The sequence below is a fragment of the Felis catus genome, chromosome A1, assembly GCF_018350175.1.
Source record: "Felis catus isolate Fca126 chromosome A1, F.catus_Fca126_mat1.0, whole genome shotgun sequence".
NCBI classification, from domain to species: Eukaryota; Metazoa; Chordata; class Mammalia; order Carnivora; family Felidae; genus Felis; species Felis catus.
The window spans coordinates 161,766,274-161,792,053 of record NC_058368.1 but is presented as its reverse complement, the minus strand read 5'-3'; the positions used below and the strand labels follow the sequence as shown (position 1 = coordinate 161,792,053).

General features: G+C 36.1%; 1 long non-coding RNA gene across 4 annotated transcripts in view; it reads right to left on the bottom strand.

The window, feature by feature from the left end:
• Positions 1 to 25,780, bottom strand: part of LOC109502934 — a 250,792-nt gene that overhangs the window by 213,991 nt on the left and 11,021 nt on the right. For all 4 annotated transcript variants that reach the window (XR_006583427.1, XR_002744512.2, XR_006583426.1 and 1 more), the window contains 4 exons: positions 22,253 to 22,365; positions 20,173 to 20,301; positions 2,751 to 2,850; positions 1,503 to 1,585 (listed from right to left, as the gene is read on the bottom strand). This is a non-coding gene — a long non-coding RNA (uncharacterized LOC109502934). The remainder of the gene's footprint in view (positions 1 to 1,502; positions 1,586 to 2,750; positions 2,851 to 20,172; positions 20,302 to 22,252; positions 22,366 to 25,780) is intronic.

Below are 25,780 nucleotides of genomic sequence, written 5' to 3'. Positions count from 1 at the left end.
ACATTTCTCCAAAGATGACATACAGATGGCCAATAGACACATAAAAAGACGTGTCTGATAATGTGCTCAACATCACACGTTGTCAGATAAATGCAAATCAAAACTACAATGAAATATCACCTCACACCTATGAAAGTGGCTAAAACCAAAAACATAACAACAGGAGCTCAGGGATGTGAAGAAAAAGGAAACCTGATGCATTGTTGGTGGGGATGAAAACTGGTCCTGACACTGTGGGAAAGGGTGTGGAGATTTCCCAAAAACTTAAAAATAGAACTACCCCCACTACAGGGTATTTACCCAAAGAGTACAAAAACACTAATTCAAAGGGATACATGTACCCCTGTGTTTATTGCAGCATTATATGCAATAGCCAAACAATGGAAGCAGCCCAAGTGTCCATGGATAGATGAATGGATAAAGAAGATGTGGTATATATACACAATGGAATGGTATTTAGCCATAAAAAAGAATGAAATCTTTCTATTTGCAACAACATGGATAGAGCTAGAGAATATAATGCTAAGCAAAATAAGTCAGTCAGAGAAAGACAAATATATTAGGATCTTGCTCATATGTAGAATTTAAGAAACCAAACAAACAAGGAAAGGCAAAAGAGAGAAAGAGAGAGAGAGAGAGAGAGAGAGAGAGAGAGAGAGAGAGAGAGAGAGAAACTAAGAAAGAGAGGCCCTTAACGACAGAGAACAAACCAATGGTTACCATAGGGGATGCGGATTACGGAATGAGAGGAATAGGGGATGAGGATTAAGGAGTGCACTTATCATTATGAAAAAATAAATAAAATAATAAAAAGAATGTTATATTAAAATGTAAATTGAATACAATTAATCAAGTAAGTGTATTAGGCGATCTAAAGGTAATATTGTATAATAATATCCAGTCAAAGCATACAGATTATCCTTCCAACATACCATGGAAATCTAAAAGGAATAGGCATGGACTTATTGATTCAGTTGAGAAACCTTTCTTACTAGGATGAATATAGCACTGCAGCCACTAAATTTAGGACAATGATGATTCCAATAAAACAAACATCAAAAATACATACAGTAAATCTCTCAATTGTGAGGCAAATTCTAAGGGTATTTCATTCTCCATCTTCCAAATTTCATTAAAATCATTATGGAACACATACAAGATAATAAAAATCACAAAAGCCCTGAAGTCTAAAGATAAAAAGAGGAACAAAATAGTATTTCTTGATATATGCTACATTAGAAACCAACTTAGGCAGTGCTTTCAAAGTAGGTAGATGTAACTCTTTCAGGAAAGACTGGGAGATGGGCTATTTTGCCTGCTCCCTCCACACTGACCTGGCAGGAGGCAAGGCAGGGTATAGTATGTCTGCTGAGAGTGCCTTTGTGCTCACTAGCAACTGCTCCTTTGTGTGCCATAGTCTTGTAGGTCTCATGGACCCTAGCCTAACTCAAGCTGGGATTTGGGAGTTCCTTACCAAAAAATGTGTCTTCAGTCTTTCCTACCTGTTTTTGATGTTTGTGTTTTCTCGTTCAGCTGAGTGTCTACAGAAGAAGGGAGCTCTGAATCTTCCCACGGTGCAATCAATCTTGGTTTCAACAACAACAAAAAAAAATTGATTCAGTGACAGGCATTGTAAACTTTAAATTGTTGATTACTGGGGCTCCTGGGTGGCTCAGTCAGTTAAGCTTTGGAGTCCTGACTTTGGTTCAGATCATGATCTCATGATAAATAGTTCAGAGTCCCACTGTCAGGCTCTACACTGACATCAAGAAGCCTGCTTAGGATTCTCTCTCTCCTTGCCCTTCCCTGCTCACCCTTTTTTTCTCACTCTCTCAAAATAAATAAATACACTTAAAAAAATAAAAATAAATTTTCAATTACTGAATTTTGTTGTCTGACTTTTAACAATGTTGGGCTTTGTTCTGACAGGCTGTTGAGTTGCAGGAAAGTCCTATTGATCAGGTGTGCTTACAGGAGGAATCAACAAACTTTCTGTAAAAGGTGAGACAGTATCTATTTTAAGTTGTGCAGGCTAAATGGTTTCTATCTCAACTAATCAACTTTGTTGTTGTAGCACAAAAACTGCCATAGATAATATGTAAATAAGTGAGAAGAGCTGTGTTCCAAAAAAAACTTTATTTGCAAAATCAGGCAGTGGGTCAGATTTGGTTCTTAGTTTGCTTACCCCTAGTCTAGAGTAACCTATTCTAGGGATGTAGTTCAGCACAATTACTAAACCATGGCCTTGCATCTCTACAATGTTCCTTGTATTTAATAAGGTTTCTTCACTGTGGTTGCTGGGTTTTTGAAGGATCTATGGCCCTTTTTGAGGTACAGAAATTGTTTGGCTTACAGTTACCTGTAAATTATTCTTTCCCCTAGAAATTTTTCTTTGCCTACTCTCATGGTGTTTAAGCTTACACATGTAGATCGGTATTGAGCCTAAGACTCCAAAGGATCCTTATGCAGATTTCCAGAGCTTTCTCTGAGTAACTCCCTCTTCACTGGCAATCTGCTTCCAATATTCCAGCCAGCATGGCTTCTCCAAACTTTAAACTAGGTAATTTGTGTTAGTCCTCCATGCTCTAGGATTTTAAAAATTGCCTGTAAGGAGAAAGCCACACTTAAACTGACAACAGTTAACTCTTGTTTCTCTCCTCTCACAGTCCTGTGTTGTCTGAAACCCATGGTCTGAAAACAAATGTTTTGTTGAATTTTCTAGCTGTTCGTGGAGGGAAGTAAGACCTTACCTGGAAGCATAAGTCCTCTATGTAGTTTTTATGAAGAAGCTTTTTATTGAGAAACTCGTTACCTATGCACATTCTTTCTGAGGAACACTTCTGGACATTTCTGAGGAAAAAAATACAGAATAGATAAATTACTATTTTTCTCTAAAATCTATAAGAAGTTAAGGGACTGTATCAGTTTCCCAGTGTGTTAGGATGGCAGAGTCCTACTTTTGAAGTACACCTTAGCAACACTGTATAGCCAAAAATGCTCTTATACATTGAGTTTGTATGTTGCTTGTTTGGAGAATCAAAACCACAACTATGTAAAAAAAATTAAAGTTTAAGGTTTCATTGCATATTCTTACTGATTCTACTGGCTAGAAAGGTATTCAGTGGGAAAATCTGAAAGAAAAGTCAAGCTTTAATAGTGACTTTAGGAGCTTTTGCCCTATCTAGCTATTCTATATCTAATATTGTCACTTTTTTTCCTAAAACAGGTGATATTAATATTTATAGTCATTTTAAACTCTATCTCTTTTCCTTCCCCATTTGCTATTGCTGGTATTTTGGATTTCAAATATTAAATAACCTGCTTTCATTGTCACTATCTTGAGAAAGATGGCTGGTGTGTAGTCATAAACCCTCTCTGGCAATGCAGTTAGTGATACAGTCTCTCCATTAAGCCAGCTCTGCTCTCCAAGCAGAGAGAATTTAATGATCTAGATATAACCACCGGGAGAAGCAAATAATGCAATCCTGGTTAACTTTCTGAAATATACTTTTATCTAACTTGAACTGCCAAATTTTATATGATAGCTGTGTTAGGGTTCTCTAGAGAAACAGAACTAATAAGGTATACATGTAGAGAGAGAAATGGGGGGGGGGGCAGAGAGATATTTAATATAAAAATTGGTTCACACAATTATAGAGACTATAAAATTATAGAGACTATTTCGGAGGCCAAAATCTGCAGTGTGAACTAGCAGGCGCAAGACACAGAAGAGCCAATGATACAGATGAAGTCTAAAGGCAGTTTGCTAAAGAATTTCTTCTTCGTCAGGAAGGTTGATCTTTTTGTTCTATTCAGGCCTTCAACTGATTTCATGAGGCCCACCCACTTTACGGAGAGCAATCTGATTTCCCCAAAGTTCATCAATTGAAATGTTCATGTATCCACAAACACCCTCCAAGTTGACACAATAGCATGTACATTAATCCCTTACACCTTATTAAAATACTGACAAAAAGACAGGCAACTTAAAATAAATGTTTGATAAACTAACAAAGACATTCTCATTTTATAGGATGTAATGAAGAGAAGGGGGTGGAGGTTATAGAAAATCCATTAGAAGGGAATCACTGAAAAGCTGATGTAAAGGAAAACAGTAGTGCTTTTCTTTTTCTTTTCTTTTCTTTTCTTTTTTTTTTTTTTTTTTTTTGTATTCTGTTATTAAATCTCTATGTGTTTACTGTTGTCCCGGAGGCCTTACATATTAGTGGCACATAAAGATAGCTATGAAAACTCATGAGCGCTAATGTTTTCAGACACTTCAAAGAATCATGTGTAAAAACCCTACAATTAGTGTGACAATTAATAAGCAGTTTTAATCATACCAGGGTAAGAGATTTTTCAACCTTAGCCTTCGGTGTTAACATTCCCAAAGAGAAAGCAGTATTATACACAGCAAAAATTAAATAATTAAACTTTGGTAAAGGTGTTCCTATTCTGACTCCCAATCAAGCAGAATCAGATATATATGTAAATCTGTAGATATATATTTAGGGCTTTCTGGGGGTCATTTTCGGAACCTCTCTTATTGGTCCCAAGGCAAGAGTTAAAGTAATTTGTGAGGAATTCTCCCCAGCTAGATTATTGTCTTTTTTATCCCTGGATACTTAAAATGTGTAAAATTCCTACACTTCTTGATTCTTATCCTCTACCCTCAAAGCTTTATCCAGTGATTGGGAAAATTTTTGTTCAGCTATGCAATCATACTGGGTGAAATGGAAAATAAAGAAGCAGAATCTTGTGCCTTTTGTGTCAAACATAGCACTCTTCCAAGTGCTCAGAGTTAATCGAGCCACCCCCATTTTCACAAGGTTCTAAAACATTCATTCAAAAACTGTCTCTCTTCAATCTATAAAAAAATAATAAAATGGCTCCTAATTCACTTGCATTTTTATATCTTCATTCTTTCAAATAACCTGTCAAATATCTTTAAAGCTCTCATACCACATCTTATTTTTATATTTGGAAACAATACAAAGACCTACGTAAACATTAGAGTGAATATATCATGTTAGAGTAATATCAATTAGATCCATTTTCATTAATCATATATTCAAATGTGTGCATTCAGGCTTTATATATGAATTTTCCCATGGCAATATGAAAACATTTAGGTAAGTGTTGCTAAACATTACATGCAACAGTGTGATCATTCATGAACATTTATATGAATCTTTCATTGCCCATCCAAATAAATGCCACATTGAGCATTCAATATGTTTGAATGTGCAATATCTTACAAAAAAAATAATAATCTTTCTTCAAACCATAATATTATACATTATCTTACTATTGGGCTTTTACTATTGTATTAGAGTGTGATTCTGCACATATTATCTTTGGGATTTTATGCTATGAGCCATGGGATGCTCCTATACAGTGATGCTTGGATCATTGGACCTGAGCTTTATTATCTTACTGCGAAGAGAAAATAGACAAGAGGTGCTTGCCACTTACATCACTGTCTCTTATTTTGATTGTTTCATTTAGATAGTAAATCTCAGTGGCATTAAAGGTGATCTTGAAGTTAAATATTATAAAGGAATTCCAAAATTAACAATAGGCTGCTTTAAACTACAAGATGAACAAAATCCACTTAAAACTGTATTTATTTTTTTCGTCACTTCTATTTTACTTTAAACCTCCAAGAATTAATTAAACAGCCAATTTCTCTAAAGCCTACAAAGACACTAGGCTTGCTGAAGTCAGCCATAGTAAGCATCAGAAAAAAGCTGTATTTCTGCTATAAATTTCTGTATTTCTGTATAGTATTTCTGCTATAAATTCCTGGATAAGACATATATTCTTATTCTTACAGAAATGTTAAATAACAAAAACACGTGTAACTTTAAATAGTGTCACCTACGTGGATATTAATTACAGTACAGAAAAAAACTAATGAAACTTGAACCAACTTACTCAATACTCCCAGAAATTACAGTAAAAATGGGAAGGAAAAAAGGCTCTAAAATTATTTTAAATGCAAAATCAAAGAAGCAGTGACTAACCAACACAATGTCCTTTTCAATCACTTTCTGTAGCATATAATGTGATGGGCAACTCAGAGTTCTCCCTAGGATTGAGAAACGCAGGGAAGAGGCCAAGATGGTGGAACAGCAAGGAAGCTTTTTTTGTATATCTTGTCCCTGAAATACAGCCAGATCAACACTAAACCTGGACATCTAGAAAACTGACTTGAGGATTAACACAACAATCTTCACAACTTGAACCACAGAACTCAGCAGGTACGCGGCACAGAGAGGTTAACTGGGGGAGAGAGAAGCCACGGAGGGCAAGGAGCTGTTTTTTGTTTGGGGAGAGAGGATGGAGACAGGGGAAGAGTATGGGAAAGCATTCTCCCCGCTCAGAAGCAGCTGGAGAGAAAAGAAAGAGTATGCAAGGGACTGAATAAAAAAAGGGAGAAAGGAGAAAGGAAAGGGTTTAAATTCCATTAAGACTCTAGAAACAGGTGGAGTGCAGAGACTGAAACTCCACAGCTCGTTACCTGGTGGTGCTCTAATGGGAAGGGCAAATCCCCAGAAGCAGGGAGCGCGGCCCAAGGGGTCCATGGGCCACATGGGGAGAGGCAGTTTCCCTGCTGGGAGGACATTTGGTAGAGGCTATGTGGCCACCCCACAGGCAAAGGTCCCGGTGGACCCTGGAGAACAACCACATTTGCTGGTGCTGGAACATGGATGTTAAGGGGGAAGGCTGGTGCCAGATACATGTTGTGATTTACCATAATCCCTAAAACACTGCTGCTATAAGATTGTGGGAAATTTTTCCAGGGGTGTGAGGGGGTGTAGCACCTAGCCGTGGTCTCTGAGCATTGACAGCAACACTGTCCTGGGAATGCTCCTAGGGGTAGACGGGCACCTGGCCATTGCTCAGTGAGACCCTACCCCAGAAGGTCTGAGAAGATCAAAGCCACAGTCCCTAAGAAGTGAGGGGTTGGGAAACAGCCCCATTTGAGAGAAAACACAGGAGGGAGGTGCCACCTGGCAGCCTGATGGCTTGGTCACAGTGTAGAAGCAGGGAGTGGATGGAAGCCAGAAAAAAAGGAGGGGTGCTTGATTTCCAGTCATGGAGAGCACAGAGTTCTGTTACCAGAGACTGGGTAGCTTGGAGACACCATGTTCACCCCTCCACGCATGTGCATGCACTCCTAAACTTGCGTCAGCAATCTACCCCAGTAAGCTAAGCAGTGCCATCTAGTGGAAAACCCTGCCCAACAGGGCCAACCGTGCTCTTGACAAACTCATTTATGCATCTGCTTAGTTTACAGACTATCAAGTGCTTCAAGCTTGACTTCTATGGGAAACCAGATGTAATTTCAATCATAATTCCTGTTCACTGGTCTTTTATTAAATTTTTTCTTTTTCTTTTCTTCTAATCTATTGAATACAGAAAAAGAAAAAAATATTTTTCTTTTCATTTTTTATTAAGAATAATTTTCTTTAATTTTCTTCTACTACATTTTTTATGTTTTTGTAAGTTTTTCAAATTCTACTTTACTTCCATCATTCCATTTTGTTCTATTTCATTTTTTCAATTTTTCAAACGTCTTCCTTTTTTCCTTTTTTTTCTTTTCTTATCACTCCCTTTTTTCTCTAATCTATCAAGATCCTTTCAACAACCAGACCAAAACACACCTAGGACCTAGATCATTGGTGTGATATTTGTGTGGTTGCTTTTAAGTTTTTAATTTTAAATTTTTTACCTCATTAATTCTTTTCTTCCTTCAAAATGATGAAAAAAGGAATGCACCCCAAAGAAAAAAGAGGAATAATGACAGTCAGGGATTAATCAACAAAGATACAAGCAAGATGTCTGAACCAGAATTTAGAATCATGATAAAAAGAATACTAGCTGAGGTTGAATATAGATTAGAATTCCTTTCTGTGGAGATAAAAGAAGTAAAAACTAGTCAGGGGGAAATAAAAAAGGCTACACTGAGCTGCAATCTCGAATGGATGCCACGGGTGCAAAGATGGATGAGGCAGAGCAGTGAATCAGTGATATAGAGGACAAAGTTATGGAGAATAATGAAGCAGAAAAAATAGAGGGAGACTTATGCAAAAGAGCACGATTTAAGAATTAGAGAAATCAGTGACTCATTAAAAAGGACCAACATTAGAATCATAGCGGTCCCAGAAGATGAAGAGAGAGAAAAAGGGTAGAAGTGTTATGTGAGCAAATCATATTGGAAAACTTTCCAAACCTGGGGAAAGACACAGACACCACAATCCAGGAAGCACAGAGGACTCCCATTAGATTCAACAACAACCAACCATAAATATGATATATTCAATGCACTGAATCAGAAAAATACGCAGCCAGGAATTCTTTATCCAGAAAGGCTGTCATTCAAACTAGAAGGAGAGATTAAAAGTTTCCCCAGACAAACAAAAATTAAAAAGAGTTCAAGAAATTCTAAGGGGGACTCTCTGAGGGGAGAAAACACAAAGAAAAAAAAAAGAGACCAAGCAGCAAAGACTAGAAAGGACCAGAGAACAACATCAGAAACTCCAACTCTCCAGGTGACATAATGGCAATAAATTCATAACTTTTAGTACTCATTCTGAACATCACTGGAATAAATGCCCAAATTAAAAGACATAGGGTAACAGAATGGATAAGAAAACAAGATCCCTCTATATGCTGTTTACAAGAGACCCACTTTAGACCTAAAAAAAAAAAAATCAGATTGAAAGTAAGGGGTTGGAGAAACATCTATCTTGCTAATGGTCGACAAAAGAAAGCCAGAGTAGCCATACTTATATAAGACAATCTAGACTTTAAAATTAAAAAAAAAACTCTAACAAGAGATGAATAAGGGCATTATATCATAATTAAAGGGTCTATCCACCAAGAAGACCTAACAATTGTAAACATTCATGCTCCAAATATGGAGTGCCCAAATATATAAATCAATTAATCACAAACATAAAGAAACTCATTGATAATAATACCGTAATAGTAGGGGACTACAACACCCCACATACAACAATGGACAGATCATTTAAACAGAAAATCAACAAGGAAACAATGGCTTTTAATGACACACTGGACCAGATGAACTTAATGGATACACTCAGACATTTCATCCTAAACCAGCAGAATACACATTCTTCTCTAGTGCACATGGGATGTTCTTCAGAATAGATCACATACTGGGACACAACATCAGCCCTCAACAAGTACAAAAAGATCAAGATCATACTGTGCATATTTTCAGACCACAATGCTATGAAACTTGAAATCAACCACAAGAAAATTTGGAAAGGTAACAAATACTTGGAGACTAAAGACCATCCTACTAAATAATGAATGTGCGAACCAAGAAGTTAAAGAGGAAATTGAAAAGTACATGAAAGCCAATGAAAATAAAACACCACAGCCCAAAACCTCTGGGACGCAGCAAAGACGGTCCTAAGAGGAAAGTATATAGCAATCCAGGCCTTCCTAAAGAAGGAAGAAATGTCTCAGATACACAACCTAACCTTACGCCTTGAAGAGCTGGTAAAAGAACAGCAAATAAAGCCCAAAACCAGCAGAGGACAGGAAATAATAAAGATTAGAGCAGAAAGAAATGCTATCAAAACCAAAAAAAAAAAAAAAAAAAAAAAAACCAAAAAACCAAAACAGTAGAACAGATCAATGAAACCAGAAGCTGGTTCTTTGAAAGAAATAACAAAATTGATAAACTCATAGCAAGTTTTATCAAAAAGAAAAAGGAAAGGACTAAAATAAATAAAATCAAGAATGAAAGAGGAGAGATCACAACCAATACAGCAGAAATAAAACAGTAAGAGAATATTATGAGTAATTATCTGTCAATAAAATGGGCAATCTGGAAGAAATGGACAAATTCCTACAGACATATAAACTACCAAAACTGAAACAGGAAGAAATAGAAAATTGAACAGACCCATAACCAGTAAAGAAATTGACTTAGAAATAAAAAATGTCCCAAAAAAACAAGAGTGCAGAGCCAGATGGCTTTCCAGGGAATTCTACCAAACATTTATTTTTTTTTTAATTTTTTTTTCAACGTTTATTTATTTTTGGGACAGAGAGAGACAGAGCATGAATGGGGGAAGGGCAGAGAGAGAGGGAGACACAGAATCAGAAACAGGCTCCAGGCTCTGAGCCATCAGCCCAGAGCCCGACGCGGGGCTCGAACTCACAGACCGCAAGATCGTGACCTGGCTGAAGTCGGACACTTAACCAACTGCGCCACCCAGGCGCCCCTCTACCAAACATTTAAAGAAGAGTTAACGTCTATTCTCTTGAAGCTTTTCCAAAAAAAATAGAAATGGAAGGAAAACTTCCAAACTCTTTCTAAGAAGCCCACATTACCTTGATTCCAAAACCAGACAAAGACCCACTAAAAAGGAGAACTATAGACCAATTTCCCTGATGAACATGGATGCAAAAATCCTCAACAAGATATTAGCCAACTGGATCCAACAATACATTACAAAAATTATTCACCACAACCAAGTGGGATTTATACCTGGGATGCAGGGCTGGTTCAATATCCGCAAAACAATTAACATGATTCATCACATCAATAAAAGAAAGGACAAGAACCATATGATCCTCTCAATAAATGCAGAGAAAGCATTTGACAAAATACAGCATCCTTTCTTGATAAAAACCCTCAAGAAAGTAGGGACAGAAGGAGCATACCTCAAGATCATAAAAGCCATATACGAGTGACCCAACGCTAATATCATCCTCAATGGGGAAAAACTGAGAGCTTTCCCCCTAAGGTCAGGAACACGACAGGGATGTCCACTCTCACTACTGTTATTTAACGCAGTAAAGGAAGTCTTAGTCTCCATAATAAGACAACAGAAAGAAATAAAAGGCATCTATATTGGCCAGGAGGAGGTGAAACTTTCACTCTTTGCAGATGACATGATACTCTATATGGAAAACCCAAAAGATGCCACCAAAACACTGCTAAAACTGATCAATGAATTCAGCAACGTCGCAAGATATATGATCAATGCAGAGAAATTGGTTACATTCCTATACATCAATAATGAAGAAACAGAAAGAGAAATAAAGAAATTGACCCCATTTACAATTACATGAAAAACCATAAAATGCCTAGGAATAAACCTAACCAAAGAGGTGAAAAATCTAAACATTGAAAACTATAGAAAGGTTATGAAAGAAATTGAAGAAGACACAAAAATATGGAAAAACATTCCATGCTCCTTGATTGGAAGGAAAAATATCGTTAAAATGTCAATACTACCCAAAGCAATCTACATATTCAATGCAATCCTTATCAAAATAACACAATACTACACAGAGCTAGAACAAACAATCCTAAAATTTGTATGGAACCAGAAAAGACACCAAATAGCCAAAGCAATCTTGAAAAAGAAAACCAAAGCTGGAAGCATGACAATCCTGGACTTCAAGCTGTTTTACAAAGCTGTAATCATCAAGACAGTAAAGTACTGGCACAAAAACGGACACTGAGATCAATGTAACAGAATACAGAACCCAGAAATGGACCCACAAACGTATGGCCAACTAATCTTTGACAAAGCAGGAAAGAATAAACAATGGAATAAAGGCATTCTCCTCAGCAAGTGGTGCTGGGAAAACTGGACAGTGACATGCAGAAAAATGAACCTGGACCACTTTCTTACACCATATACAAAAAACAAACAAAAAAAAAAAAAAAAAAAAAAAAACCTAAAAATGGATGAAAGACCTAAATGTAAGACAGGAAGCCATCAAAATCCTTGAGGAGAAAGCAAGCAAAAACTCTTTCATCTTGGCTGCAGCAACTTCTTACTTAACACGTCTCCATGGGCAAGGGAAACAAAAACAAAAATGAACTATTGGGACCTCATCAAAATAAAAATCTTCCACACCGCAAAGGAAACAATCACAAAACTAAAAGGCAACTGACAGAATGGCAGAAGATATTTGCAAGCAACATATCAGATAAAGGGTTAGTATCCAAAATCTATAAAGAACTTATCAAACTCAACACCCAAGAAATAAATAATCCAGTGAAGAAATAGGCAAAAGACATGAATAGACACTTCTCCAAAGAAGACATCCAGATGGCCAACTGACACATGAAAAAATGCTCAACATCACTCATCATCAGGGAAATACAAATCAAAACCACAACGAGATCCCACTTCACACCTGTCAGAATGGCTAGCATTAACAACTCAGGCAACAACAGAGGTAGGCAAGGATGCAGACAAAGAGGATCTCTTTTGCACTGCTGGTGGGAATGCAAACTGGTGCAGCCACTCTGGAAAACAGTATGGAGTTTCCTTAAAAAATCAAAATAGAACTACCCTATGACTGAGCAATTGCACTACTAGGTATTTATCCAAGGGAAACAGGTATGCTGTTTCAAAGGGGCACAGGCACCCTAATGTTTCTAGCAACACTATCAACAATAGCCAAAGTAAGGAAAGAGCCCAAATGTCCACTGATGGGTGAATGGAATAAGCAGATGTGGTGTACACACACGCACACACACACACACACACACACACACACACACACACCATTGAATATTACTCGGCAATCAAAAAGAATGAAATCTTGCCATTTGCAACTACATGGATGAAACTAGAGGGTATTATGCTAAGCAAAATTAGTCAGAGAAAGACAAATATCATATGACAGCACTCATATGAGGACTTTAAGATACAAAACAGATGAACATAAGGGGAGGGAAGCAAAAATAATATAAAAATGGGGGGAGCAAAACATAGGAGACTCTTAAATAGTGGAACAAAGAGAGGGTTGCTGGAGAGGTTTTGGGAGGGGGGATAGGCTAAATGAGTAAGGGGCATTAAGGAATCTACTCCTGAAATCATTGTTGCACTATATGCACTAACTTGAGTGTAAATTTAAAAATAAATACATAATTTAAAAAATTTAAAAAAAAACTTTAAAATTATAAAAAAGAATAAAAGCATATAGATTAAGAAAAAAAAGGATTGAAACACCAATTCTTCCACATTTTGAGAATGCCAGTAGCTGACTCTCTCTAGAAATTCCCTTTAGCTGAAGAAAGTATCTATACTTAAGTCATATCCCATCCCAAAGTAGAAATCTACCCATTGTCAAAACAGGAGTATATAGTCATGGCTGCTTCATAGAAAGGCAAAGCCACTGCTAAGGGGCATCCTAACTCCCCTGCTTCCCAGGAAACCATATAAATTCATCCATGTAACTGCTGTGAAGTTCTGTTTCTTTCTTTGTCCAATTCTAGTGCCTTTACTCCTACAAAATGCTGATATTGAAGGTACAGACCAAAACCCTTCCCACATGGAAATCTCCATCTGTGTCTGTTTTCCATAAATACTGACTTAAGACAATTAGTGTCAGTCAGAGTCTAAGTATATAGTTTTAATATGGGACCATGAAGCTGAATACTATGCGAACAAATTGGCAAGGAGGACTTCATAACTGGCAGTAGATGGAGTTCTTCAATTATACCAGTGCATTTGTTAAAACACCTGTGGTAAACTGGTTTGGTATGCTGGTGCAAATGAATGTACTCACAAATGCAGTATCTCAGGATTTTGAGTAGCTGAGGGAAGTATTAGAAGGAAATTACATCAGATATCTCCTACTGAGTGACTTTGATGCATCAGAGAAGACCAATAGAAGGCTGTGGGTGATGAATCACCAATTGGAGGTGAAGTGTGAAATTCAGAGGGCCCCTATGGCAGCTTACTAAAGATACTCTTATCTCATGCAACTGGAGGCAGGAAAAAAAACCCTGAGAATGTGGCCCAGGAATTAATTATAATACATCAGAGAGCTTTCCAGAGAAGGTTGAACCGTCAGTTTTTCCAACAAAGGATGTGCCAGTGATAGATTCTTGGTGAAAAGAGTGAGACCCTTTAGGTTTGAGTTGGGAACATCTGGGTTGCTGAATTCATAAACAATAGCTCCAGATCCCTTGAATCCTCTGGCATTTCTAAAAAGGGCTGGTATGCCTTCACTGCTTGAAAATGATGCAGTGATCACTGCCTCATGGGACATCATGAATACCCCTCAGCACCTGGCTGTAGCTCCTCATTTAGCCTCTAAACTGGGAAAGTGTGAGGCATGCTAAGGGAGATAAGGGACTATAGACCCCAAAGGAACCTGAGGTCACTTCCCAATAAACTTCTAGTGGGTTCTGCAGGACCTAGCCAATATACACTTGAAGGAGTTGGGAAAATGTTTGGTACTACATCCTGAGAGTCCTACATCAAAAAAGGTAGAACATGAAATTGGATAAGGAATTGTTAGTTTAATTGATAAGGAAGAACTATCCCATTATAAAGGATTTGAGACTTTGACAAAGACCTCAGAAAACAGTACTAATACACTGTCAAGATGATTCTTGGAAGCTTAGAGAAAATGATAGCCAATAATAAGTAAAGTAGAAAAGCCAAAACTGCCATGGCAGACATGAAAAAAAGGAATTTAAAAAATTCACAAAAGTGACCAAGCTACTGGATATACTATGTAAGGCTAGACAATTTAGAACTGCATTCTAAGGTAAAACCTGGAATACACCCCAATTATAAAAACAATAGTAACACACTAGTAAAAGAAACACCATCATCCTTGAGACAATCAATGGCAACTGTCTTCTGTTGGTAGGGCTCATAGCATTTATAATAATAAGTGCTATTATAAAACTGTGTTCTCAGAAGGTAAGAGGGATGATAGAATCTAGAAAATATAGAGGTCAAAGGCAGCATCTAACCATCAGAAGCAAATTGGGTGCAATTGTTATAATGAGTGACAAAATTGGAGTGGCTGTCATGGGTACTCCTAGAGAGTTATGGAAATGGTTACCTTTCAGGCAATGTGAAATAATACAAATGGTACCAGGATTAATCCAAGATTTGGAACTGGCTCACTTGCTACCCAGTAGGCAAAGAAGATGCAATCTTGAAAGGAAGGTAGGACATTAGTGCAAAGTGTGGTGCAACTCCTAGTAATTTCACTAGTGGTGACCTGGAAAGATGTTCCAGTGGGTGAGAACACCTTTGCAGGTGTGATGGTATACACGTTAGAGGCAGGAGGATTAAATGTGGAATTCATGTGACATACTTGGATACTTCCTGTTACTCCATCCCTCTAATGTAAGTGTGAAGAGACACATGCAGCAACCTTGTCCCAGGAAGATTATGATTACCACGGAGTCAGAGCACTCATGAATGAAGGTTTGGGTCAAACCACTAAGTAAGCTACTAAGACCTTCAAAGATGATAGCTGAGGGTTAGAGAAGGAGAGAGAGACAATAAGTATTAAGATACAGACCTGTGACCATCTGCAGTGACAGGGGCTATATATTTTTTAATTAACTACTGCCTTCTAAGATTCCTCTCAGAAAGAGAGGCCCTTGAGAATCCTACAAGAAGCGCTTCTCCAACATGGGTAGAGAAGCGAATCTAGAGCAGGGAGTAGGTGGGGATAGGTAGTGACAAGAGCCATGAAAATGTACTGTTGACACATCCTGCTTCAGAAAGCATAAATGATAGAAGACCTCAGATACTACACTGTGAATTTACAACCCCATTCCTGCCAAGGCCACACTTCCTATGGGCTACTACCAACTAATTACTAATTAGGGCAGAAATATTCATGCCCTCTAATGGGAAATTTTGTTTCAAGGATTCTCCATACACTTGGCTGAAACCCTCATAGTTGTACTAAAGGCTGAGATTTCATTTCCTATTTGGCCCTTTTCCCTTTCCGCCTTCCTTCAGAGGTGTAACATTGCACGAATTTGATGGTTCTCCCTGCCTCCTCTGGCTGCTTGCTTGTATTCCTTCCTCCAGTATATCTTGCAAGTGTAATCCTGCCTTGTCTTTTGCTTCTTAGATGAAATGAACTAACACTATGTGATCTCTTATAGATGAGAAATGCTTAGGGCTAGTCTCATGTTCTCACTAAGTTCTGAATGTAGTCCATGTTCTGGATTGAAATGCAGGAATTTAAAAGCAAAACAGAACAGAGTTTGCTGAACTGCAGAGAAGATACTTGTGTTCTACACCTGCAAATCAGCTGGAATTTCAGGACAAGTAACAGAAGAGGTAGAAATATGCAAAGCAGTAGCCCCAGAATTCTACATGTGGTTTCCCACACATTACAGCATGAGGACAGAACTGTGCATGTACTCAGGGGGTCTTAAAAAGACCCAACAGAAGGTAATTAACTGCTGCAGGATAAGACCTAATGGAGATACCAGAGGTCATGTGAGGGTGAGAGATTTTGGAGTTATAACACATCCAAGGCTTCCTATAATAGATTATCTATCCCCACTAGCTGCTCTACAATAAAAAGAAAGAAGACATGCAAAACATGTAACCCCACAGTTAAGCAAAAAGGGCACATAGAAACATAACCCAGTATAAGCCAGATACAGAAATTATCAAAAAGAATTTAAAACAGTTAAAGCAAATATGACAAAGGTATTACAGAGAAAATTGGACATGATGAAGGAGCAGATGGGGACTCTGAGAACTGCTATGAAAATCTATAAAAGTGAACCAAATGGAAACACAAATATACAAACAAATATCTGAAATGAAAAATTTAATGAGCAAGCTTAGTGGGAGGTTAGATATAGCATGAGAAAATGTTAGTGAATTTGAACACAGTCCAATAGAAATGATCAAACCTAAAGAATAAAGAGGAAAAAAAAAGTTGGGAGAAAAATATAAAGCAGGCTCAGTGGCCAGTGTTAAAATAGCAATTGATATGATACATGTCATTAGTGTTTCAGAGGAGAGGAAAGAAGAAAATGGGTCAGAAAAAGAGTTCAGTTGAAGAATGATGGCCCAAACTTTGCTAAACTATGTGAAAAACGTCAGCCTATGATCCAGAAAGCTTGTTAAACAACTCCTACATACATAATAATCAGACAGCTGGAAATTAAAGATAAGAAACAAAATGCTGGAGAAAGATTAAAAGACACATACTTATGTAGGAACAAATATAGGAATCACAGCTGCCTTCTCATTAAAAAGAGAGAGAGAGGGAAATAAATACAATGAAATAACATCTGTAAAGTGCTGGAACAAGAACAATAAATATTATCCCATAGGTGTTCTATATCAAGCAAAAGTGTCCTTCCAAAAGTTGAGTGAAAAGAACATGTTCCCAGCAGACCTGAATTACAGAGGATATTAATGGAAGTGTGTAGGTAGAAGAAAAACAATGCCACATGGAAATTCATATTTGCATAAAATACTAAAGAGGATGCTAAACATATGGATAAATATAAACAAATATTTTCAGTTTGTACTATCTTAAAATTTTTAAATGTCTACCAATTGAAGCAAAAACAATAACAGTGTATTGTGTGGTTTATTATATATTCAAAGGGACACTATATGACACAAGCACAGTGGTAATAAATAGAAGTATATACTTGTAATTTTCTTACATTTTAATGAACTGTCATAATATGCTTTATGAATGAACATTTCTAACTCTTAATCCCCTTCATGGAGATAAAAAGTACAATATAGGAAATATACTCTATAATATTATAATAATGTGACTATACTTATCAGGGTGAGCACTGAGTAATGTATAGAATTGTCAAATCATTATGTTGTATACCTGAGACCAGTATAATATTGTATGCAAACTGTACTTCAAAAAAATGAACATTCTAACATGCATAGCAACCATCCTATGAAAGTAATAAATAGAAATATGTTTAAATATATAAATAAAATGAAATGGTAAAATGGGTGGAATAATCTAAAAGAGGGTAGGAAAGACAGGAAAGAAAGAAAAGAAACACAATAATTAATCAAGTAGAAAAGTAATATCAAATTAATATACCTAAACCAAAGTGTATTCAAAATTGGTTAAAATTAAACAGACTTTTAAAAAATTAGACTAAAAACTCTAAATGAAATGAAAAATTATAAAATTTGATTTAAAAATTATCAAGGCTTAATTATAGGCCGTCAATAATTTCTCCTTAAATATAAAGGCAAAGATAAGTTGAAAGCAAAAGAAGAAAAAGGGTAGAATTTACACAAAGGATACAAGAGTGCTGATGCATAGGGGCATTTGTACCCCAATGTTTATAGCAGCACTTTCAACAATAGCCAAATTATGGAAAGAGCCTAAATGTCCATCAATTGATGAATGGATAAAGAAGTTGAAGTTTATATATACAATGGAATACTACTTGGCAATGAAAGAGAATGAAATATGGCCTTTTGTAGCAACGTGGATGGAGTTGGAGAGTGTTATGCTAAGTGAAATAAGTCATACAAAAAAGACAGATACCATATGTTTTCACTCTTATGTGGATCCTGAGAAACTTAACAGAAGACCATGGAGGAGGGGAAGGGGAAGAAGAAAGTTACAGAGAGGGAAGGAGGCGAACCATAAGAGACTCTTAAAAATTGAGAACAAATTCAGGTTTGATGGAGGGTGGGAGGGAGGGGAATGTGGGTGATGGGCATTGAGGAGGACACCTGTTGGGATAAGCACTGGGTGTTGGATGGAAACCAAACCAATTTGACAATAAATTTCATATTAAAAAAAAGGAAGAAAAGGTATATGATAATGCAAATTATCAATAAACAAAATATTGAAAACTCTCAAAACGAAGTCATGAAAGAGAAGCTACTAATGGTTTTATATAACCATTCCCATGGAGCTTAAGAATAGGATAAACTCATCTACAGTGAGATAAATGATAAAGAATCATTGCATATGGTAGGCAGAGAAAGTAAAAAAGTACAGAAGGCGTTTCTGAGCTGATGGGAATGATCTATGCTTGGACCAGAGTGCCAGTCATAACTTATGGATTTTACCATACTTATCAAATTGCCCCTTTAAGAAGAGTACATTTCAATTAATGTAAATTATATCAATAAAATTAAAATGACTCTCCCCACAGTCCACATTAGACAATGAGAAAGAGTAACTAAACTCATTGCTATGCTTTTGTGAACACCTCTATTCAGCTAATTGTTCCTTTGTTTACTTCTTTCTCCCCTGATCAGATATTTTGGGTTGTTGACTTGATATTTCAGAGTTTTTACATCTGCCTTTCAAATGTAAACATTATTAACTTATTGAGGTGATATAATTAAGGGAAAACTGTCTCCAAGATTGAGATTCAGGAATATGTGTGTGTCATGTTTGTTCTCTGGAATTATAGTGGAGTACACCCTCTAAATTTTTAGAGTGGAGTTAGTAATGGTTGCCTCCTGAGAGAATTTTTAAAATTAAAGAGCAGAGACACAGTTGTTATATGAAGAAGACCCAATAGCTACATAGCCATGAAGACATAAATGTAACCTGACTATGGATTAATAATACTAAAGAATAAATATGCCAATCATAAAGGGTAAAGAGTAAGCCAGAAATAGTACAGAAAAGTAACCTGAGCTATAAGTTTGGCAGCTCCTACCCAATCACAGTCCTATGGAAAGAGAGCTTTGGCCATCAGGCTTCAAATACATTTAGTTCATTGGCAAAACCATTCCCAGGCTGAGATGAATAAAATAAGCTATTAGCTATTAATAATGTGAGCCTGCCCTTTGACACATGGAACATCATCATATATTTGAGTCGGTAAATTTGGTGGTCAGACACTGGATCATGAAAGTTTTACCATAGAATTGCTATTATGTGAGGGTTTTAGGAATATGGACTAGTTAACTTTTCTAACAGTACTATTCCCATTGCTTCACCTGTTTTTATTTTCTATGATTTTTACAGAAAGATTCTTGACATTTATTCTTTCTTTAAATCTCCTCTCCCTTTGGACCCTGCAGACTGTCAGCATTTGGATTTCTATCCGTGGCAGATAACATGTCTATCTGCCCAGTACAGATTTATCTCCTAATGATTATTTTCCTAACGGATCTATCTATTATAACGTTTTATCTTGTGTTAAGATCTCAGTGCTACATTCCAGTGGTAGGATTTATTTTAGGTGCTAAATTCTTGCTTTTTTTTTCCTTATAAGGGCCTTACCTCGCCTAATTTATGAACATGGGGCACACAGACACCTCCTGAAGGATATGCCATGGTACTAGCTCATTGATTTGGGGCTTGCCAACAGTACAAGCTTTAGCCAAAGGAATGTGAGGAAACATAACATACAGAAACTTTAGGAGGCATCAAGAGTTCTTCTTTTTTGGATGTCCCAAATAAGGCACACTTTTTGAGGCTGGAATCTGGAATGAGAAGACATGTAGCAGAGCCATAGAAGTTGACCACAGCCACTGACATCTATTATGAAAAAGAAAAAAGTGTGTGTTATAGTAAACCACTGTGATTTGGGGAGGGTCACTTGTTATTAATAAAGCTAACTAGTAAAATTCATATACTGGATTAGGAGATAATCAAAATGAAATACTGTAACAGCAAACTTGAATTGCTAATTTGAAGCCATTTTAGAGGTTGTGTCAAGTAAGAGTGAAAAATATACTGTTTAAACAAAAATAAAAATAAGATTAAGGTTACTTGAAATTCACATTGATATAAAATAAGAAAAAAATCTTAAATAAGAAGGTATCTGAGATCTAGAGTTACTAAAAAAAATATTATTTCTTTGCCTTTTGTTTATAACAATTTAAGATTAAGTAACTAGCTAGTCTTCTCATCACTTCATGATCACTTTTGAGCCTTTGAGGAGAGATCACTCCTTCTCCAGCAAGCACTCACAAGAGAAGTCTATTTTTCTTTGGCATGTCAGGTAAGTCATTGTCAGTAAAGGAAAACTATCCCTTTTGGTTCCCCTTTACATATACAAACAATCTCTCCATTTATGTCATCAGTGTTATCTTCATCGCCTCCTGTTGTCATCTACAGACCACCTATTCACTGTCATTAATTAATGGCCTGCTCAATTTGTGTAATCCACACTTAACTCCTATTATTCTTAGTGACTTCCAATAGTCACACAGACAATTTATCTAAAACCCTAGACTTTCTGCACTTCTTTTTTTTCTCATCTCTAGCAAAATTTGGTTTCACTTCAATTCAATCTCCCATTAGTCTCCCATTCCCGTAATAATTTTGCATCCTGCACCATCATTAACGTATTTTCCCCCAAATCCAAGTTGTAAGTAACTCACTCTCTTAGTACTACCTATCACCTTTCCAGCTTACTTTCTCTGGCAGCCCCTTAAATTTAGTATATTGTATTGAAATTTCATCCCACAGGGTTGTTGACTTTATCTTAATGCATCTGACCTCTTATGTTTTCCCTTCCCTTTTTTCCATATTAGATTATCATCTTAGTTCATCATTATTTTCATTAGTTTTTAAGTACAGTAATTACAAGTCTTATTTTCTCTCCTTCTGCCGTACTTGTTAGCAAAACCTCAGCCCTGGTTGAATTCAAGTATATATTTCTGTTGTCTAAAGCCTGTATAACTCAACTTAGCTGAAAATAGTCATTGTAACCACACTGAGAAGTCTCTGTTTAAATTCATGAGGTCAAGCCTTAAATAGACAAGCAGCACTACCTAAAAGTAATATTACATGTTCTAAATAAGTTTGCTTTCCCAGACTTTGGTATAAATAATTCAGAAATTTGCTTTCAACAAATACCTTATTATACAGTATCTTCCATTTTGCTTAGTTTATTATGCATGATATAATGGCTTCCATTGTATTCTTTATTTTCTGACATTTCTGCCTAGCCATTCACTACTTCTTGCCCTTTGTACTTGCTATTCTCTCAGCCTACAATGCTCTTACCCAGTTCATAGCTCCCTCTTATTCCACAAGTCTCACTTCAAATGTCACCTCCTCAGAGAGCCCTTCTTTGACCATCTTGTTCAAAGAACAGCTCCTTTATTACCCTGTTATATCACCTTGTTGCTCCTTCACAGCACTAATCACAATATGTAATTACCTCATTTTTTTTTCTTTTTCTTTCCTTTTGTCATATCTTTCTGCATGTAGAAATTAAACTTCTAAAAAGGAGGAGGAGTTTGTGCTGTATTCTGCTGTATCTTCAGTGCCAAGTATAATGTCCGGCAAATAGTATGTACTCAAGGAATATTTTTTGTCTAATTAGTAAATGAGTATGAGAGAAGCAAAATATCCCACCCCAAAATATACTATTTTGACACATTATTTTAAATTACAGTTATTTAAAAAACAGCGGGTATAAGAAGGACACTCTAAGCTCCTTTGTTCAGCTGAAAGCAAGAAACAAAAGGTACCCTACCTGTATCAGGAGTTAGAAGGCAACTTTATCATCAGAGTTAGGGACAGCAATGAATATTCCAAGCTCAAAATTCTTTGTGTTGCCAATTCATCACAAATTTATTTTTTCATTGCCTAAAAGGTATAAAAGTTTCCAGCTTTAGTAATTTCTTTTAGCCTCATATATTTATGAATATATATATATATATATACATATAATTAAATTTGTTTTTCTCCCATTAATCTATCATAGGTCTTTAATTATTAGACCAGTCAAAGAACCTAGAAGGGAAGAAAAGGTTTTTTTCCTCTACAAATCAATACCCTATACAAATCACTTCATAACACATTAACTGTTTTTTTAATACGTAAAGTAAGAAGATAATAGTAATAAATGGCTTTCAAAGTCTCCTGTGGGCTTCTGGTTCCCTCTTTAACCCCTTACCTATAGGTTGGGAATAAGTGTACCATGAAATTAAGTGAGTAGTTGAATTTACTCATTTGAAGCGTGTTTTTACATGTGAGCTACCATTTGTCATCAGAGAACCCATGATATAAGGCTAGTTCTGAGGCTTCCTATGGGTAAATTCATCTTCAGAGGGATTTCAACATCCATGGATAAGAATCACAAACCTCCCAAACACCTCTGCTCACCTCAACAGACATATGACAAGTGTCTATAATAACAAGGACACACATTCAAAATCTTCATGGGTTCTAGGTTAGTCCCGAAAGGAATTCTACACACCAGAAATGTTATTTAAAAAAATGTATAATAATCCATTCACCCCTGAGAATTCCCTATAAGTTCACTTCTCTGTCAAAAAAATTATAAGTGAATAAATCCAATCTACTTTCTTCATATCTCCATCTAACACATGCAGTCAAAGGTAGTTTTGCATTCAGGTCATACAAGAGGTGTAAAATGAGGTACAGGTCAGATGTGAATTAGACTCATTATTATTTCTTTATTCCCACAGGCTCCCTCCAATAAATATGTATTGATTCATTCTCCCAGAACAACTTTTTCCTGCTGACAGAGTAGGCAGGCATCCGTAGACTCAGCAATCAAAATTTTAGCTCATAAAGGCTTTGTTTATCAAAATTATCAATATTTCAATCCATTAAACAGGTAAATCATAAAATGTGTATCCTTTAACAGAATTATTTACTTGAAGTATTACAAATTCAAATATATGTAGGGACCAAGTAGATAAATGAATAAAAAATTCTGGAATAAAATAAATTAAAGGGAGAGATGAAACTACCTAACTCTACTTAATTGTTACTACCAGAGTAGGTGAGTTTGGTATTAACAGGTTTTATGGTATTTTTGAAAAAAAAAATCTAAAATATTGGTAACTCGCTGTGTGTGTGTGTATTTTATTTTTTTTAAAAAAAATTTAAGTTTATTTATTTATTTTGAGAAAGAGAGAGAAAGTAAAAGCTGGGAAGGGTCAAAGAAAGAGGGAGAGAGAGAGAATCCCAAGCAGGCTCTACTCTGACAGCACAGAGCCCGACACAGGGCTCAAACCCACAAACCGTGAGATGATGATCTGAGCCAAGACCAAGAGTCAGATGCTTAACCAACTGAGCCACCCAGGAGCCCTTGTGTGTGTTTAATTTTAATCCATTTTGCAAGAAAACAAACATCTTCTGTGGGCTTTACCAGTTAATAATGCTTACCAGTTTACCTGTTAACAATGACCTCAATAGTATTTTTCTTTAGAATCTTCAAATAATAAACATTAATGAATCATTTAAAATGACTGCTTCACAAATTTCAATTTACATAGGACTGTTCCATGTTATAATTATGTACACTGAAACAATATTTTCCAGAGATACTCATTGTATACTATTATAACTATAAAAGCAATTAGAGATGTGTGTGTATGTGTGTGTATGTGTATATATACACATATACTAATAATTTTTCAACCTTGAACAATTTATACTGCTTTTTCTCCTTTGCTTTTATTATGGTGAATTTAAAATTATATAAAAGGAAGGTGAGTTGCATTCAAGAAGAACTAAGTGGGTAATTGCACTGGGAAATATAAGAAAAGAAAGATAAGACAGGAGGAAGAAATTCTATCTAAATCAGATACAAGAGAGGCATTTAGAAAGTTCACAAAAATTAAAGAAATTATAACCTTAAACAACAAACTCTCTAAATAGCAACATAGAAAATTATCTAGTAAGTGATCACTATTCAATGGAAAAGCAGTTTGGGGTAGTATTTAGCCTGATAGTTACTCTCTTCTTACCATTCAGTTCCTCCCCTCACCACTGGGAGAACACACAAAAAAATATTGCCATGTTATCATGTAGATCAACAAAGATTTCCCAAAACATGTGTAGGATAGTGTGTCTGTTTATTTTGACATTTCATGGGTCTGTGCAATACAAAAAAGTAGCAAGAGCTAGTATTATAGAACTAAAGGGGTTAAGAGTCTATAAACAATTAAAATGTTGGTTGTGAGCAAGTGAAATACCCATTCCAAACTGGGGTATATTTGACTAGTAGCAGTTAAAAGATGTTTTACAGAACATTGCAAATGAATATTATAAATTAAAGAATATTTGACTAATAGTACTTAAGAATTGTATCTTCTAAGGACATTCACATTTAAATAGAGATCAAGTACTAAATGCAAAGGATAATAAAGTACCATGGGTTAGATAATGGGGAAGAACTGAGAATGGTTATGATGGGATTTATCCTGTTCCAGAAATTATACTAGATTCAAAATTGTATCTTGCATATAAATCAAGGTCACCCTTCTGTTGTAAGCTTATTATATTTGATTATTAAGTATGAAAACAAAAGTAACAGAAGGCTGATGAATATACATATAGAAAAAAAATCTGTGTAGCTTTTATGGATATTTACATAGGCAAAATAAATTAATTTAGAATAATTCTTTAAACTAGATATCCACCCCCCCCCAAATAAAACAGATTGGGCTGTCTAGTGGCGAAAAGCTGACTTTTCTCATTAATACACTTCTTGCTTTTCCTGATCATTGATTTATAGGTAAAAGGCTTTATATGAACAATTCTTAGTGTATTTTAAGATCATTAACAAGAACTTCAACCAGCCCATCTGTGACGATTTTATGTACCAACTTGATTAGGCCATGGTACCCATGGTACTCGTTTTTTGGTCAAAAACTGGTCTAGATCTTTTATGTTACCATGAATGAAGGTGTTTTTGTTTGTTTATTTGTTTGTTTTTTAGCAACATTTAAATCAGTATAAGTAAAGCAGATTATCCTCCATAATATGGGTGGTCTTCATCCAATAAACTGAAGGCTTTAAGAAAAAACAGACTGAGTTTCGCCAAGCAAAAGGGATGTCTGCCTTCACATGTCTTCAAACTTTAGCTGCAGCATCAACTCTTCCCTCTTCCCAAGTCTCAAGACTACCAGCTTACTCTATAGATTTGGGAATTGCCAGCCTCCACCATCACATGATCAATTCCTTAAAATAATCTCTTTCTCCCAGTATAGACACACGTGTAATTGGTTCTGTTTCTCTGGAGATT